Source organism: Zingiber officinale, chromosome 8A (genome assembly GCF_018446385.1).
Source record: "Zingiber officinale cultivar Zhangliang chromosome 8A, Zo_v1.1, whole genome shotgun sequence".
In the NCBI taxonomy this organism is placed as follows: Eukaryota; Viridiplantae; Streptophyta; class Magnoliopsida; order Zingiberales; family Zingiberaceae; genus Zingiber; species Zingiber officinale.
This window is the reverse complement of record NC_056000.1, coordinates 94238873-94251934: the sequence shown is the minus strand read 5'-3', so window position 1 is coordinate 94251934 and position 13062 is coordinate 94238873. Positions and strand designations below refer to the sequence as shown.

The window sequence follows — 13062 nt, the reverse complement described above, 5'->3', positions numbered from 1 at the left end:
TTATGATATGAAAGTTGATTAATGCTCTCATTTTTAATTGGAATGTAGAAAATTAGTTACATGATATAAGACATGTAAGATCACAAGAGTCCTAGCTTGTTTATGATCCAATTTTGTGTATGATGTTCTTAGTAACTTTTGCCATGATATTTACTTAGGCTTTCCATGCTTTAGGCCACTTAAGAAACCTAGCTTAAGGACTGGTAGGTTTCGGCCATGAAGGAAAATAAAAGAAAAAGGGAAAGAAACCTAGGAAATGCTATACATAATGAGAAGAAATGAAATTATATTATGTAATATGCCATGATATGTTATAGCATAGGAAATGCTATACATAATGAGAAGAAATGAAATTATGTTATGTAATATGCTATGATATGTTATAGCATAGGAAATGCTATACATAATGAGAAGAAATGAAATTATGTTATGTAATATGCCATGATATGTTATAGCATAGGAAATGCTATACATAATGAGAAGAAATGAAATTATGTTACGTAATATGCCATGATATGTTATAGCATAGGAAATGCTATACATAATGAAAGAAATGAAATTATGTTACGTAATGTGCCATGATATGTTATAGCATAGGAAATGCTATACATAATGAGAAGAAATGAAATTATGTTACGTAACATGCCATGATATGTTATAGCATAGGAAATTCTATACATAATGAGAAGAAATGAAATTATGTTACGTAACATGCCATGATATGTTATAGCATAGGAAATGCTATTATAGCATAGGAAATGCTATACATAATGAAAAGAAATGAAAAAGGAAATGCATGAAAGATTGTTAGGGACATGATATGATAGTTATGCATGATAAGTTATTTTTGTATGGTTTGTACCAAGGGTGGGCTCCGTAAACGCCCCGGGCCTCGTCAGTAATGGGCTTCTGAGTGCCCTAGGTCAATGGAGTAAGACTCGGGCCTCGTCAGTAATGGGCCTCTGAATGCCCTAGGTCGATGGAGTAAGACTCGGGCCTGGTATGTATGCATGGTAGGGTTCAAGACTTGCTACCTTGGACCTACCTATAAAGCACGCGCATTATGTATGTGGTACAAACCGGGATCCCCTCTAATGATGATATTAATTTCAAGTACTTATAAGTATAAGTTTTCAAATTCATGATGCATTGCCTACATATGTGCTTGAATTATCTAATAATTAGATATAATGTCATGTGATATTATATGAATATGAATATGATACCCTTGTATGTCGTATGCTTATGATACCTCGCATGATATTGATATGCAATGATATGAATTCGGTTTTAGTGAGTAGGAAAGGAACTTACTGAGCCATGAGTGCTCATAGCTTACTTTCCTTGTACCACAGATATGGGGGACGAATATTCGGAACGACGGAGCAGCAGGAGGAGCAGATAGTGATGTGTGTGGTGGTGGCTCGGCAAGAACGATTCGGACAAATTAATATTTTTAGTTATATGATCAATATATACACATTCGAACTAATCAGAATATGTGATATCTTGCTTATTTAAATAAAAGGAATGATTTAAAATTTTCCGCTGTTATAGTATAACTAAAGCATATACGTAAGTAGTATAAGATCGTAGCGCCGCCTTTGGTTGGGTAAGAAGGGTGGGCGTTACAGGTGGTATCAGAGCCAAGTTAGCTAGCTCACTACATACACATTAAGCTCCTTCCTGCCGCTCCAAGTAAGTACAGTTGCATAATTTATTTGTATGCAAAATAGTATGATACTCTAAGATACATGAATGGTAGCCTAGGAAGGATACCTTAAGCTATACCCTAGAGAATGGTGCATGATGATAAGTAGGATGCATGAATGGTAGCCTAGATACAAGAACCTTAGGCTATAACATAAGAGGAATAATGAATCTTTAAAATCTTGTAGAAATGGACTATATCCCGTTTAAATACAATTCCGAGGATGTGGAATATTCTGACGAATACCTCAAGTTCGCGGATGAACCCGATATGCTGGAATACTTCGACAACTATGTGAGTGACTCGGAATCTCCGGAACACGGCGAGTTCGGAGAGGAAGATCTCGAGGAAATCGAGGAAGGGAATTCGGACGATAATGAAGATGAAGATTCAGAAATTATGGAATATTATGAAGGAGAAAATGAGTTTCCTGAGATGGGCGGGGATGAATTTAACCTTGCTGAATACATGGAAATGGGTTTCAACCCCAACGATATAATAGACTTCGAGTGGGGACTGAACAACCTCGAGGGGGAACTAAACGAAGACCCGATGGAACCGGACGAACATGTTGAAGAAGACGAGGGAATGGATGAAGAGACAATAATCAACCCGGAAGAGGCATCGGAGATTCAACCTCCGATAATGCCTGATCCACCCCAAAATGATCTGGGCAAGTTGATACAGGTTGGGTTGATGATGACTACTGCTATCATGTCCTTTATGGCAGGAGTAGTCACAACCTACCTGGCCTTTTAAGAGAAAAAGTTATGAACAAAAAAAAAATGTAATAAAAGCTTTTTATGAATAAAAGGAGCAGAAATTCTTATTCTAAGTTCGGGGACGAACTTTCAATAAGTAGGGGAGTTTGTAACACCCCTAGAAAGCCTAGATAAAGTAAGGGCAATGAGAGTACGAATGTAATGAAAAGAATGTGTAGATAGTCTACGTTGAATGTTACGATGGGAAGGATTTAGATGATTAAAACCTTTATGAAAGAAAATAAAGTTGAGAATATAAAGTTCTATACATGATTTATAATGCAAGGAATTAATGTAAACAAAAGAGATATGAGATATTATATATGCATGTATGAAATATTTATGCATAATGCATATACATGAATTATTTTGTACAAAAATATGTTAGGAGAAGGATTTGATCCTTGGTTCTCTTGTGGATGCATGCATGTGTTAACCAAGTGTGATAGGAGTGAATATTGTAAGAGGAGAGATGGGAATTATAATTAAAAGAAAGAAAGGAGAGAAATTAAGAGAAAGAAAAGAGAGAAACTCAAGAAGCATTTCTCTAGCATATTCTTTCTCATTAAGAGGAGAAGTAAATGAGGAGGATGAATCAAGTCAAGTTTTCCTCCCCTCACTTTAGTATAAATAGGCATGGAGGGGGGCTTCATCCTCAACTCACTCTCCTCCTCTCCTCCATTTGTGCCGAGCACTCTCCCTCCCTCTTTCCTCTTGTTGCCGAGAGCAACAACTCTCCCCCTTCTTTCTTTCTTTTTGTTGCCGAGCAACACAAGAGGAAGAAGCCTCCTCTTCTTCCTCCTCCTCTCCACCAAAAGACCTAGCCACTTCTTCCTCCATTGGTGTCGAGCAAAGCAAGCAAGGAAGAAAGGTCCACAAGCAAGTTCTCAACTCTAGCAAACTTAAACAAAGAAGGTAATCTTCCCCTCACCTATGGTACAAGGCTTTTATGTGATTTTCGGATTTATAAGGATTAGAAAACCTAGGAAAGAATTTAAGAAAATTCGGCTAAAGAAAAGGTTTTCAAATCTAAGATGATTTAAACAAGACCTCATTTCATGATAAGATTTTCTATGCTATGTAGAAGGATTCTTTTCCATGATTTTATACTGATATGATGTATGATCAGAGGAGTATCTAACCCTAGGATTTAACCAAAAATATTTTAAAGAGTCTAGGAAGATTATTGTCTAACCAAACTAGTGCAAGGTTCCTTCTATGAAATGCTAAGGACCTTTCTATGGTTTTCTTGCTTGGAAATTAATTGGAACCCAAAAGAAAACTCACTTGTATGCTTCGGACCAGAAAGGTTAAGGGTTAGAAAGACTAAACATGCTCCTATGATAGGATATAAAGTTTCTTAAAGGGTGTTCACATTGCTAGAAACTCATGAACTCTTTTTAGGGTTTTTTTTTCGGCCATGATAAAAGGGATAGCTTAGATTAGCCTAAACAAAAAATATTAATATGCTCAAGACCTCTGTGATATTATGATATGAAAGTTGATTAATGCTCTCAGGTTTAATTGGAATGTAGAAAATTAGTTACATGATATAAGACATGTAAGATCACAAGAGTCCTAGCTTGTTTATGATCCAATTTTGTGTATGATGTTCTTAGTAACTTTTGCCATGATATTTACTTAGGCTTTCCATGCTTTAGGCCACTTAAGAAACCTAGCTTAAGGACTGGTAGGTTTCGGCCATGAAGGAAAATAAAAGAAAAAGGGAAAGAAACCTAGGAAATGCTATACATAATGAGAAGAAATGAAATTATATTATGTAATATGCCATGATATGTTATAGCATAGGAAATGCTATACATAATGAGAAGAAATGAAATTATGTTATGTAATATGCTATGATATGTTATAGCATAGGAAATGCTATACATAATGAGAAGAAATGAAATTATGTTATGTAATATGCTATGATATGTTATAGCATAGGAAATGCTATACATAATGAGAAGAAATGAAATTATGTTATGTAATATGCTATGATATGTTATAGCATAGGAAATGCTATACATAATGAGAAGAAATGAAATTATGTTACGTAACATGCCATGATATGTTATAACATAGGAAATGCTATTATAGCATAGGAAATGCTATACATAATGAAAAGAAATGAAAAAAGAAATGCATGAAAGATTGTTAGGGACATGATATGATAGTTATGCATGATAAGTTATTTTTGTATGCTTTGTACCAAGGGTGGGCTCCGTAAACGCCCCGGGGTCGATGGAGTAAGACTCGGGCCTCGTCAGTAATGGGCTTCTGAGTGCCCTAGGTCGATGGAGTAAGACTCGGGCCTCGTCAGTAATGGGCCTCTGAATGCCCTAGGTCGATGGAGTAAGACTCGGGCCTGGTATGTATGCATGGTAGGGTTCAAGACTTGCTACCTTGGACCTACCTATGAAGCACGCGCATTATGTATGTGGTACAAACCGGGATCCCCTCTAATGATGATATTAATTTCAAGTACTTATAAGTATAAGTTTTCAAATTCATGATGCATTGCCTACATATGTGCTTGAATTATCTAATGATTAGATATAATGTCATGTGATATTATATTAATATGAATATGATACCCTTGTATGTCGTATGCTTATGATACCTCGCATGATATTGATATGCAATAATATGAATTCGGTTTTAGTGAGTAGGAAAGGAACTTACTTAGCCATGAGTGCTCATAGCTTACTTTCCTTGTACCGCAGATATGGGGGACGGATATTCGGAACGACGGAGCAGCAGGTGGAGCAGATAGTGATGTGTGTGGTGGTGGATCGGCAAGAACAATTCGGACAAATTAATATTTTTAGTTATATGATCAATATATACACATTCGAACTAATCAGAATATGTGATATCTTGCTTATTTAAATAAAAGGAATGATTTAAAATTTTCCGCTGTTATAGTATAACTAAAGCATGTACGTAAGTAGTATAAGATCGTAGCGTCGCCCTTGGGTACGAAGGGTGGGAGTTACATCCTCATCCATCTCAACACCTTTAGTACTAACAACAAAACCAAGAAACAAGACTTTCTCCTACAAAAGGTGCATTTATTGAGGTTAGCAAAATGCTTTTCTTCTTTTAGCACACTCAAAACTAATCTTAAATGTATAACATGCTCTTCTAAGCTTCTGCTAAAAATTAAAATATCATCAAAATACACAACTACAAATTTTCCTAAGAAAGCAAGCAAAACATGGCTCATCAAACGCATAAAAGTGCTAGGAGCATTAGTTAAGCCAAAAGGCATTACCAACCATTCATATAAGCCATGCTTAGTTTTAAAACCAGTTTTCTATTCATCACCTTCCTTCATCCTAATCTGATGATATCCACTCATAAGATCAATTTTTGTGAACACACAAGAACCATGCAATTCATCAAGTATATCATCAATCCTAGGAATTGGATGACGATACTTTACCGTGATGTTGTTGATGACTCGACAATTCACACATATCCTCCATGTTCCGTCCTTCTTGGGAACTAGTAACACAGGCACGGCGCAAGGACTCATGCTTTCTCGAACATGCCCCTTTTCTAATAATTCATTAACTTGCCTCTGAAGTTCCTTTGCTTCCTCCTGATTGCTTCTATAGGCATGTCGATTCAGAATGGATGCACCAGGTATGAAGTCAATTTGATGCTCAATTCCTCTAATGGGAGGTAAACCATGTGGAACCTCTTCAGAAAAGACCTCCTCGAATTCCTGTAGCGAGAAACAATAACACTAGGCAAAGAAACGTTAAGGTCGTTATTGCTTAGGAGTGCCTCCTTATACAAAAGGCTAAGGGTCAGCTGATTTGAAAACAAAGCTCATTTAATCACACATTTTTTTGCATAAAAACTGATGTATGCCTAAGGGCTGAAGATAGGAGAGATCAGTTATCACTTCCGGAAGGCCCAATTATGAGACTACGGGCAAAGCGTTTCATGGAAGCACTAAATGGGCTAATCAAAAAACATTGGGAAGACTATGAGCAAGGAGAAACCAAGATAATCGCAACTGCTAGTCATGACCTAATCCACATAATCGGGCATAACCATCCATGACTGGCCGCGCTTAACGGAAGAATGCTAATAAGCATGCAAAGCATGGGAATTCGTTCATGCATGAAGGCTTAAGTATTTTGGATTGTTTAATGAAGCATGCAACTTGGGACTCTAATTGTGCATGCATTTATTTTGTTTTGGGGTTCTAGATAGCTTGCATGAGGCATGCAACATTGGGACTCTAATTGTGCATGTACTTATCTTGTATTTTTCCTTGTTCACTCCCGTTATATAAGGGAGGGACATCTTAGTATGAAGCAACTTAATTTTTTTGGTAAGATTGTGTGCTCCCCATCTGGTATCAGAGCTTCGGTTCAAAGGCAAGTGTAAATGTATCTTTACTTGTTGTTCAGCCAAAAGTAAAAAAAAATCGTGGAAATAAATAGAAAAAAAAAAAGAAGAAGAAGAAAGCGCAAAAAAAAAAAAAACTGCTTGTGTGAATCGAAGTAAATTGTCTTCAACAATTCTTTTATTGTTTTCCTTATTCTCAAACTTCTACTCTTTCATTTTCTCTTAAAATTCTACCATCATAAGTTTTGGTGGTATCTTTTGAATTGCTACGTGATATTCTGATTTGTTCTAGAATTTGATCAAGAACTGAGAGATATCATCAATTGAGAGCTACCACCCAAACGTGAGTTGAGTGCTTGTGAGGTTTTCTTTCATTTTGCAGCCATGTCCAACAACCAGGAGGATGGAGCAAATGAGGGGGCTAGGCCACTTCCGAACCTGCAATTACAAGCATTGATGGGGGAGATGCAATGGATGATGAGGGCGGAATTAGAATCTATCCATGAGAGGTTGGATCGGGTGGAGGATGGGACACCAAGAAGACATCAACAAGACCGTATTACTAGACCATAACGAAGACATGCCCAAGGGATTGATGTCGAAGAAGATGAAGAGGTTATTGTGGAAGACTTTGATGAGCAAAACTACAATCGGGGCAGGATTGGACATTGAGGAGATAGAAACGGAACTAGAAGAAATAATGATTTAGGAGGGATTAAGATGAAAATTCCAACCTTCCAAGGAAGAAATGACCCAGAAGCTTACTTGGAATGGGAAACTAAGATGGAAATGATGTTGGACTGTCATGAATTCTCAGAGTTTAAAAAGGTGAAGTTAGCTTCCATTGAATTCACTGATTATGCTATTGTTTGGTGGGATCAAGTGGTGATGACTCGGAGAAGGAATAGAGAGTAACCTGTGCCCACTTGGGAGGAGATGAAAGTGCTCATGAGAAGGAGGTTTGCACCCAGCCATTATTATAGAAGCATATATCAGCGGCTTCAAAGGTAATCTCATGGCTCCAAAAGTGTAGTTGAATATTTCAAGGAGATGGAGTTGTCCATGATCAGAGCTAACATCGATGAAGATCGGGAAACCACCATGGCCAGGTTTTTACATGGTTTAAACCCAGAAATTGCTGATATTGTTGAATTGCAGCATTATGTTGAGCTGTCAGACATGGTCCACCAAGCACAAAAAGTGGAAGAACAACTCAAGAGGAGAGGATTGGCTAGGAGGGGACAACCAATGACTACTCATGGCACATGACAGACAACTCCAAGAAAGGAGGAACAACCTCAAAATAAGCCAAAGTTTGAACCCTTCGAGAAGCCCAAACTTACATCATCTACTACTCAAGGTAATCGCAAGCCCATTTCCTCCAAAACTCGTTATATCAAGTGTTTCAAATGTCTAAGGCATGGTCATATAGCTAGTCAATGTGTGAACAAAAGGGTGATGGTAATAAATGTCCAAGGTGAACTTGAGTCGAAAGATGAGGATGAAATAGTTGAAGAAGTGCCACAAAAAGAGGACAGTGATGATGAACAATATGCTGTTATCGGAGACTTATTGGTGGCCCGACGAGTTCTCAATTTACAAGCTAAGGAGGAAGAAGGTAATCAAAGGGAAAACTTGTTTCATACACGTTGCTTTGTCAATAACAATGTTTGTAGTGTTATTATTGATGGGGGGAGTTGCACCAATGTGGCAAGTACTGATTTGGTGGAGAAATTGTCACTACCAACTCGGAAACATCCTCGACCTTATCGACTCTAGTGGCTATACGATTGCGGAGAAATCAAGGTAACAAAACAAGTCTTGGTAGCAATCTCCATTGGCAAATATGAAGATGAGCTGTTGTGTGACGTGGTTCCCATGCATGCATGACATCTATTGTTGGGAAGACCTTGGCAATTCGATCGAAAGGTAACACATGATGGCCTCACAAATAAGTATAATTTTACTTTGAAAGGGCAACCTATTATTCTTGTACCGTTGACTCCAAGACAAGTTATGGAGGACCAGTTGAGACTACAAAAAGCAAATGAAAAGAAGAAAGAAATAGAAATTGAGAAAAAAGAAGTAGAGGGAAAGAAAAATGAGAGGAAAGAAGATGAGAGGAAGGAGACAAAAGGAGTGGGCAAGGAAAAAAAGGAGAGAGAAAGAAAAATATTTTTTATGCAAAAAAAAGTGAGATTAAGCGAGCTTTGTTTTCAAATCAGCTGCCCCTTATCCTTTTGTATAAGGAGGCACTCTTGAGCACTAACGACCTTAACGATTCTTTGCCTAGTGTTATTGTTTCTCTCTTACAGGAATTCGAGGAGGTCTTTCCTAAAGAGGTTGCTCATGGTTTACCTCCCATTAGAGGAAGTGATCACCTAATTGACTTCATACCTGGTGCATCCATATCAAATCGACCTGCCTATAGAAGCAATCCAGAGGAAGCAACGGAACTTCAGAGGCAAGTTAATGAATTATTAGAAAAGGGGTATGCTTGAGAAAGCATGAGTCCTTGCGCCGTGCCTGTGTTACTAGTTCCCAAGAAGGACAGAACATGGTGGATGTGTGTGGATTGTCGAGCCATCAACAACATCATGGTAAAGTATCACCTTCCAATTCCTAGGATTGATGATATTTGATGAATTGCATGGTTCTTGTGTGTTCACAAAAATTGATCTTAGAAGTGGGTATCATCAGATTAGGATGAAGTAAGGTGATGAATGGAAAACTGGTTTTAAAACTAAGCATGGCTTATATGAATGGCTGGTAATGCCTTTTGGCTTATTTTGATGATATTTTGATTTTTAGCTGAAGCTTAGAAGAGCATGTTACACATTTAAGGTTAGTTTTGAGTGTGCTAAAAGAAGAAAAACTTTTTGCTACCCTCGATAAATGCTCCTTTTGTACGGAGAAAGTCGTGTTTCTTGGTTTTGTTGTTAGTACTACAGGCGTTGAGATGGATGAGGAAAAGGTGAAAGTAATCCAAGAGTGGCCAACACCGACAACAATTAGTCAAGTGAGGAGTTTCCATGGTTTGGCTAGCTTCTATCGATGGTTTGTTCGTGATTTTAGCAATATTGCAGCTCCTCTTACTAAAGTCATCAAGAAAAATGAGTTATTCAAGTGGGGAGAGGAGCAAGAGAGGGCCTTCAACACTTTGAAAGAAAAGCTAAGTTCTGCTCCTTTACTAATCCTACCAAATTTTTCTAAAACCTTTCAAATCGAATGTGATGCTTCTGGTGTTGGTATAGGTGCTGTGCTTATGCAGGAAATGAGACCCATTGCTTATTTCAGTGAGAAGTTGAGTGGATACACTCTCAACTATCCCACATATGACAAGGAAATGTATGCATTGGTGAGAGCATTGGAGACATGGCAACATTACCTATGGCCAAAAGAATTCATGATTCACTTAGATCATCAATCTCTAAAGCATTTGAAGAGCCAACATAAGTTGAACCGATGTCATGCTAAATGGGTAGAATTCATTGAGACATTTCCTTATGTGATCAAATACAAGCAAGGAAAGGAGAACGTAGTTGCTGATGCACTATCTCGAAGGTATGCTTTACTGTCCACTTTAGATACGAAGTTACTTGGATTTGAATATATCAAGGATTTATATACTAACGATACTGATTTTCTGAGGTGTTCAAAGCATGTGATAAGGTTGCATTTGGTAAGTTCCATAGGCATGATGGTGTTTTATTTCCTGAAAATAGATTGTGTGTGCCTATGTGTTCGTTACGTGAATTATTCACTAGGGAAGCCCAGTGTGGTGGATTGATGGGTCATTTTGGCGTTACTAAGACTTTAGGGGTTTTACAGGATCATTTCTTTTGGCCTCATATGAAACGCGATGTGGAAAGAATTTGTGAGAAGTGTATCACTTGCAAACAAGCTAAATCTAAATTGAAACCCTATGGCTTGTATACTCCTTTTCCTATACCTAGTGAACCTTCGATTGATATTTCATTGGACTTTGTTTTGGGATTACCCCGGACCAAGAGAGGGAGAGATTCAATTTTTGTTGTGGTAGACAGATTCTCTAAAATGGCGCATTTCATTCCATGTCATAAAACCGATGATGCATCGCATATAGCTGAATTGTTCTTTAAAGAGGTTATTAGGTTGCATGGCATGCCTAGGACCATTGTCTCTGATAGAGATGGAAAATTTTTGAGTTATTTTTGGAAGACTTTGTGGGGGAAATTAGAAACTAAATTGTTGTTCTCTACTACTTGTCACCCCCAAACTGATGGGCAAACTGAAGTGGTCAATCGAACCTTGACTTTTTTACTTCGTGCGGTCATTAATAAGAATTTGAGAATATGGGAAGATTGTCTACCTCATGTTGAATTTGCTTACAATAGGAGCATACATTCTGCGACTAAATTTTCTCCATTTGAAATTGTTTATGGTTTCAATCCCTTGTCACCATTAGATTTGATTCCTTTAGTTGTAAGTGAGCATATAAACTTAGATGGTAAGCAGAAGGGCGAATTCATAAAGAAGATTCATGAACAAGCACGACTGAATATTGAGAAAAGAACTCAGCAATACATGCAACAAGCTAACAAGGGGCGCAAGAAAATTGTGTTTGAACCAGGAGAATGGGTTTGGTTGCACCTCCGAAAGGAGCGATTTCCGGACAAACGTCGTTCTAAACTTCTACCTCGAGGGGATGACCCATTTCAAGTATTAGAGCGCATCAATGATAATGCCTACAAACTTGAAGTAACAGGTGAGTATGGCATACATTCTACTTTTAATATTGCTGACTTATCCCCGTTTGATGTAGGTGATGATTTGAGACCTTTTCAAAAAGGGGAGAATGATGTATGCCCAAGGGCTGAAATAGGAGAGATCAGTTATCACTTCTGGAAGTCTCAATTACAAGACTACGGGCAAAGCGTTTCAAGGAAGCACTAAATGGGCTAATCAAAAAATATTGGGAGGACTATGAGCAAGGAGATACCAAGATAATCGCAACTGCTAGTCGTGGCCTAATCCACGTAATCGGGCATAACCATCCATGACTGGCCGCGCTTAACGGAAGAACGCTAATAAGCATGCAAAGCAAGGGAATTCGTTCATGCATGAAGACTTAAGTATTTTAGATTGTTTAATGAAGCATGCAACTTGGGACTCTAATTGTGCATGCATTTATTTTGTTTTGGGTTTCTAGATAGCTTGCATGAGGCATGCAACATTGGCACTCTAATTGTGCATGTTCTTATCTTGTATTTTTCCTTGTTCACTCCCATTATATAAGGGAGGGACATCTTAGTATGAAGCAACTTAGTTTTTTTGGTGAGATTGTGTGCTCTCTTAGATCTTGAAAGAACTTGCTAAACTTATCGAGTATACTCTCGTGGCGTTCAACCCATAGAAACTTATCACCTCTACTTGTGGCGTTTCTTTCCTTCGTAGGCTTGGTTTGTGCCAATTCTTGGTTACGGGTTAAGGCTCACACTCTTGTCGTTTAGTTCTTGGGGTTCTATCCACCTTTGTTTCGGGTTCCATCACATTTATTGGTGGGGTTCGTATCAAAAACTATTTTTCTTTCTCTCTCCTTTTTTTTCCTTGCCCACTCCTTTTGTCTCTTTCCTCTCATTTTTCTTTTCCTCTACTTCTTTTTTCTCAATTTTTTTCTCAATTTCTTTTTCTCTCTTCTTTTCATTTGCTTTTTGTAATCTCAACTGGTCCTCCATAACTTGTCTTGGAGTCAATGGTACAAGAATAATAGGTTGTCCCTTCATAGTAAAAGTATACCTATTTGTGAGGCCATCATGTGTTACCTTTCGATCGAATTGCCAAGGTCTCCCCAACAATAGATGGCATGCATGCATTGGAACCACGCCACACAACAACTCATCTTCATATTTGCCGATGGAAATTGCTACCAAGACTTGTTTTGTTACCTTGATTTCTCCGCAATCGTTTAGCCACTGGAGGCGATAAGGTCGCGGATGTTTCCGAGTTAGTAGTGACAATTTCTCCACCAAATCAGTACTTGCCACATTGGTACAACTCCCCCCATCAAGAATAACACTGCAAACCTTGTTATTGACAAAGTAACGCGTATGAAACAAGTTTTCCCTTTGATTACCTTCCTCCTCCTTAGCTTGTAAATTGAGAACTCGTCGGGCCACCAATAAGTCTTCGATAACAGCATGTTGTTCATCATCACTTCCCTCTTTTTGTGGCACTTCTTCA

The 13062-nt window shown here is 38.0% G+C and overlaps 1 pseudogene; it reads right to left on the bottom strand.

Annotated features, from left to right (window-relative positions):
• Nucleotides 1–13062, bottom strand: part of LOC122011072 — a 40690-nt pseudogene that overhangs the window by 24916 nt on the left and 2712 nt on the right.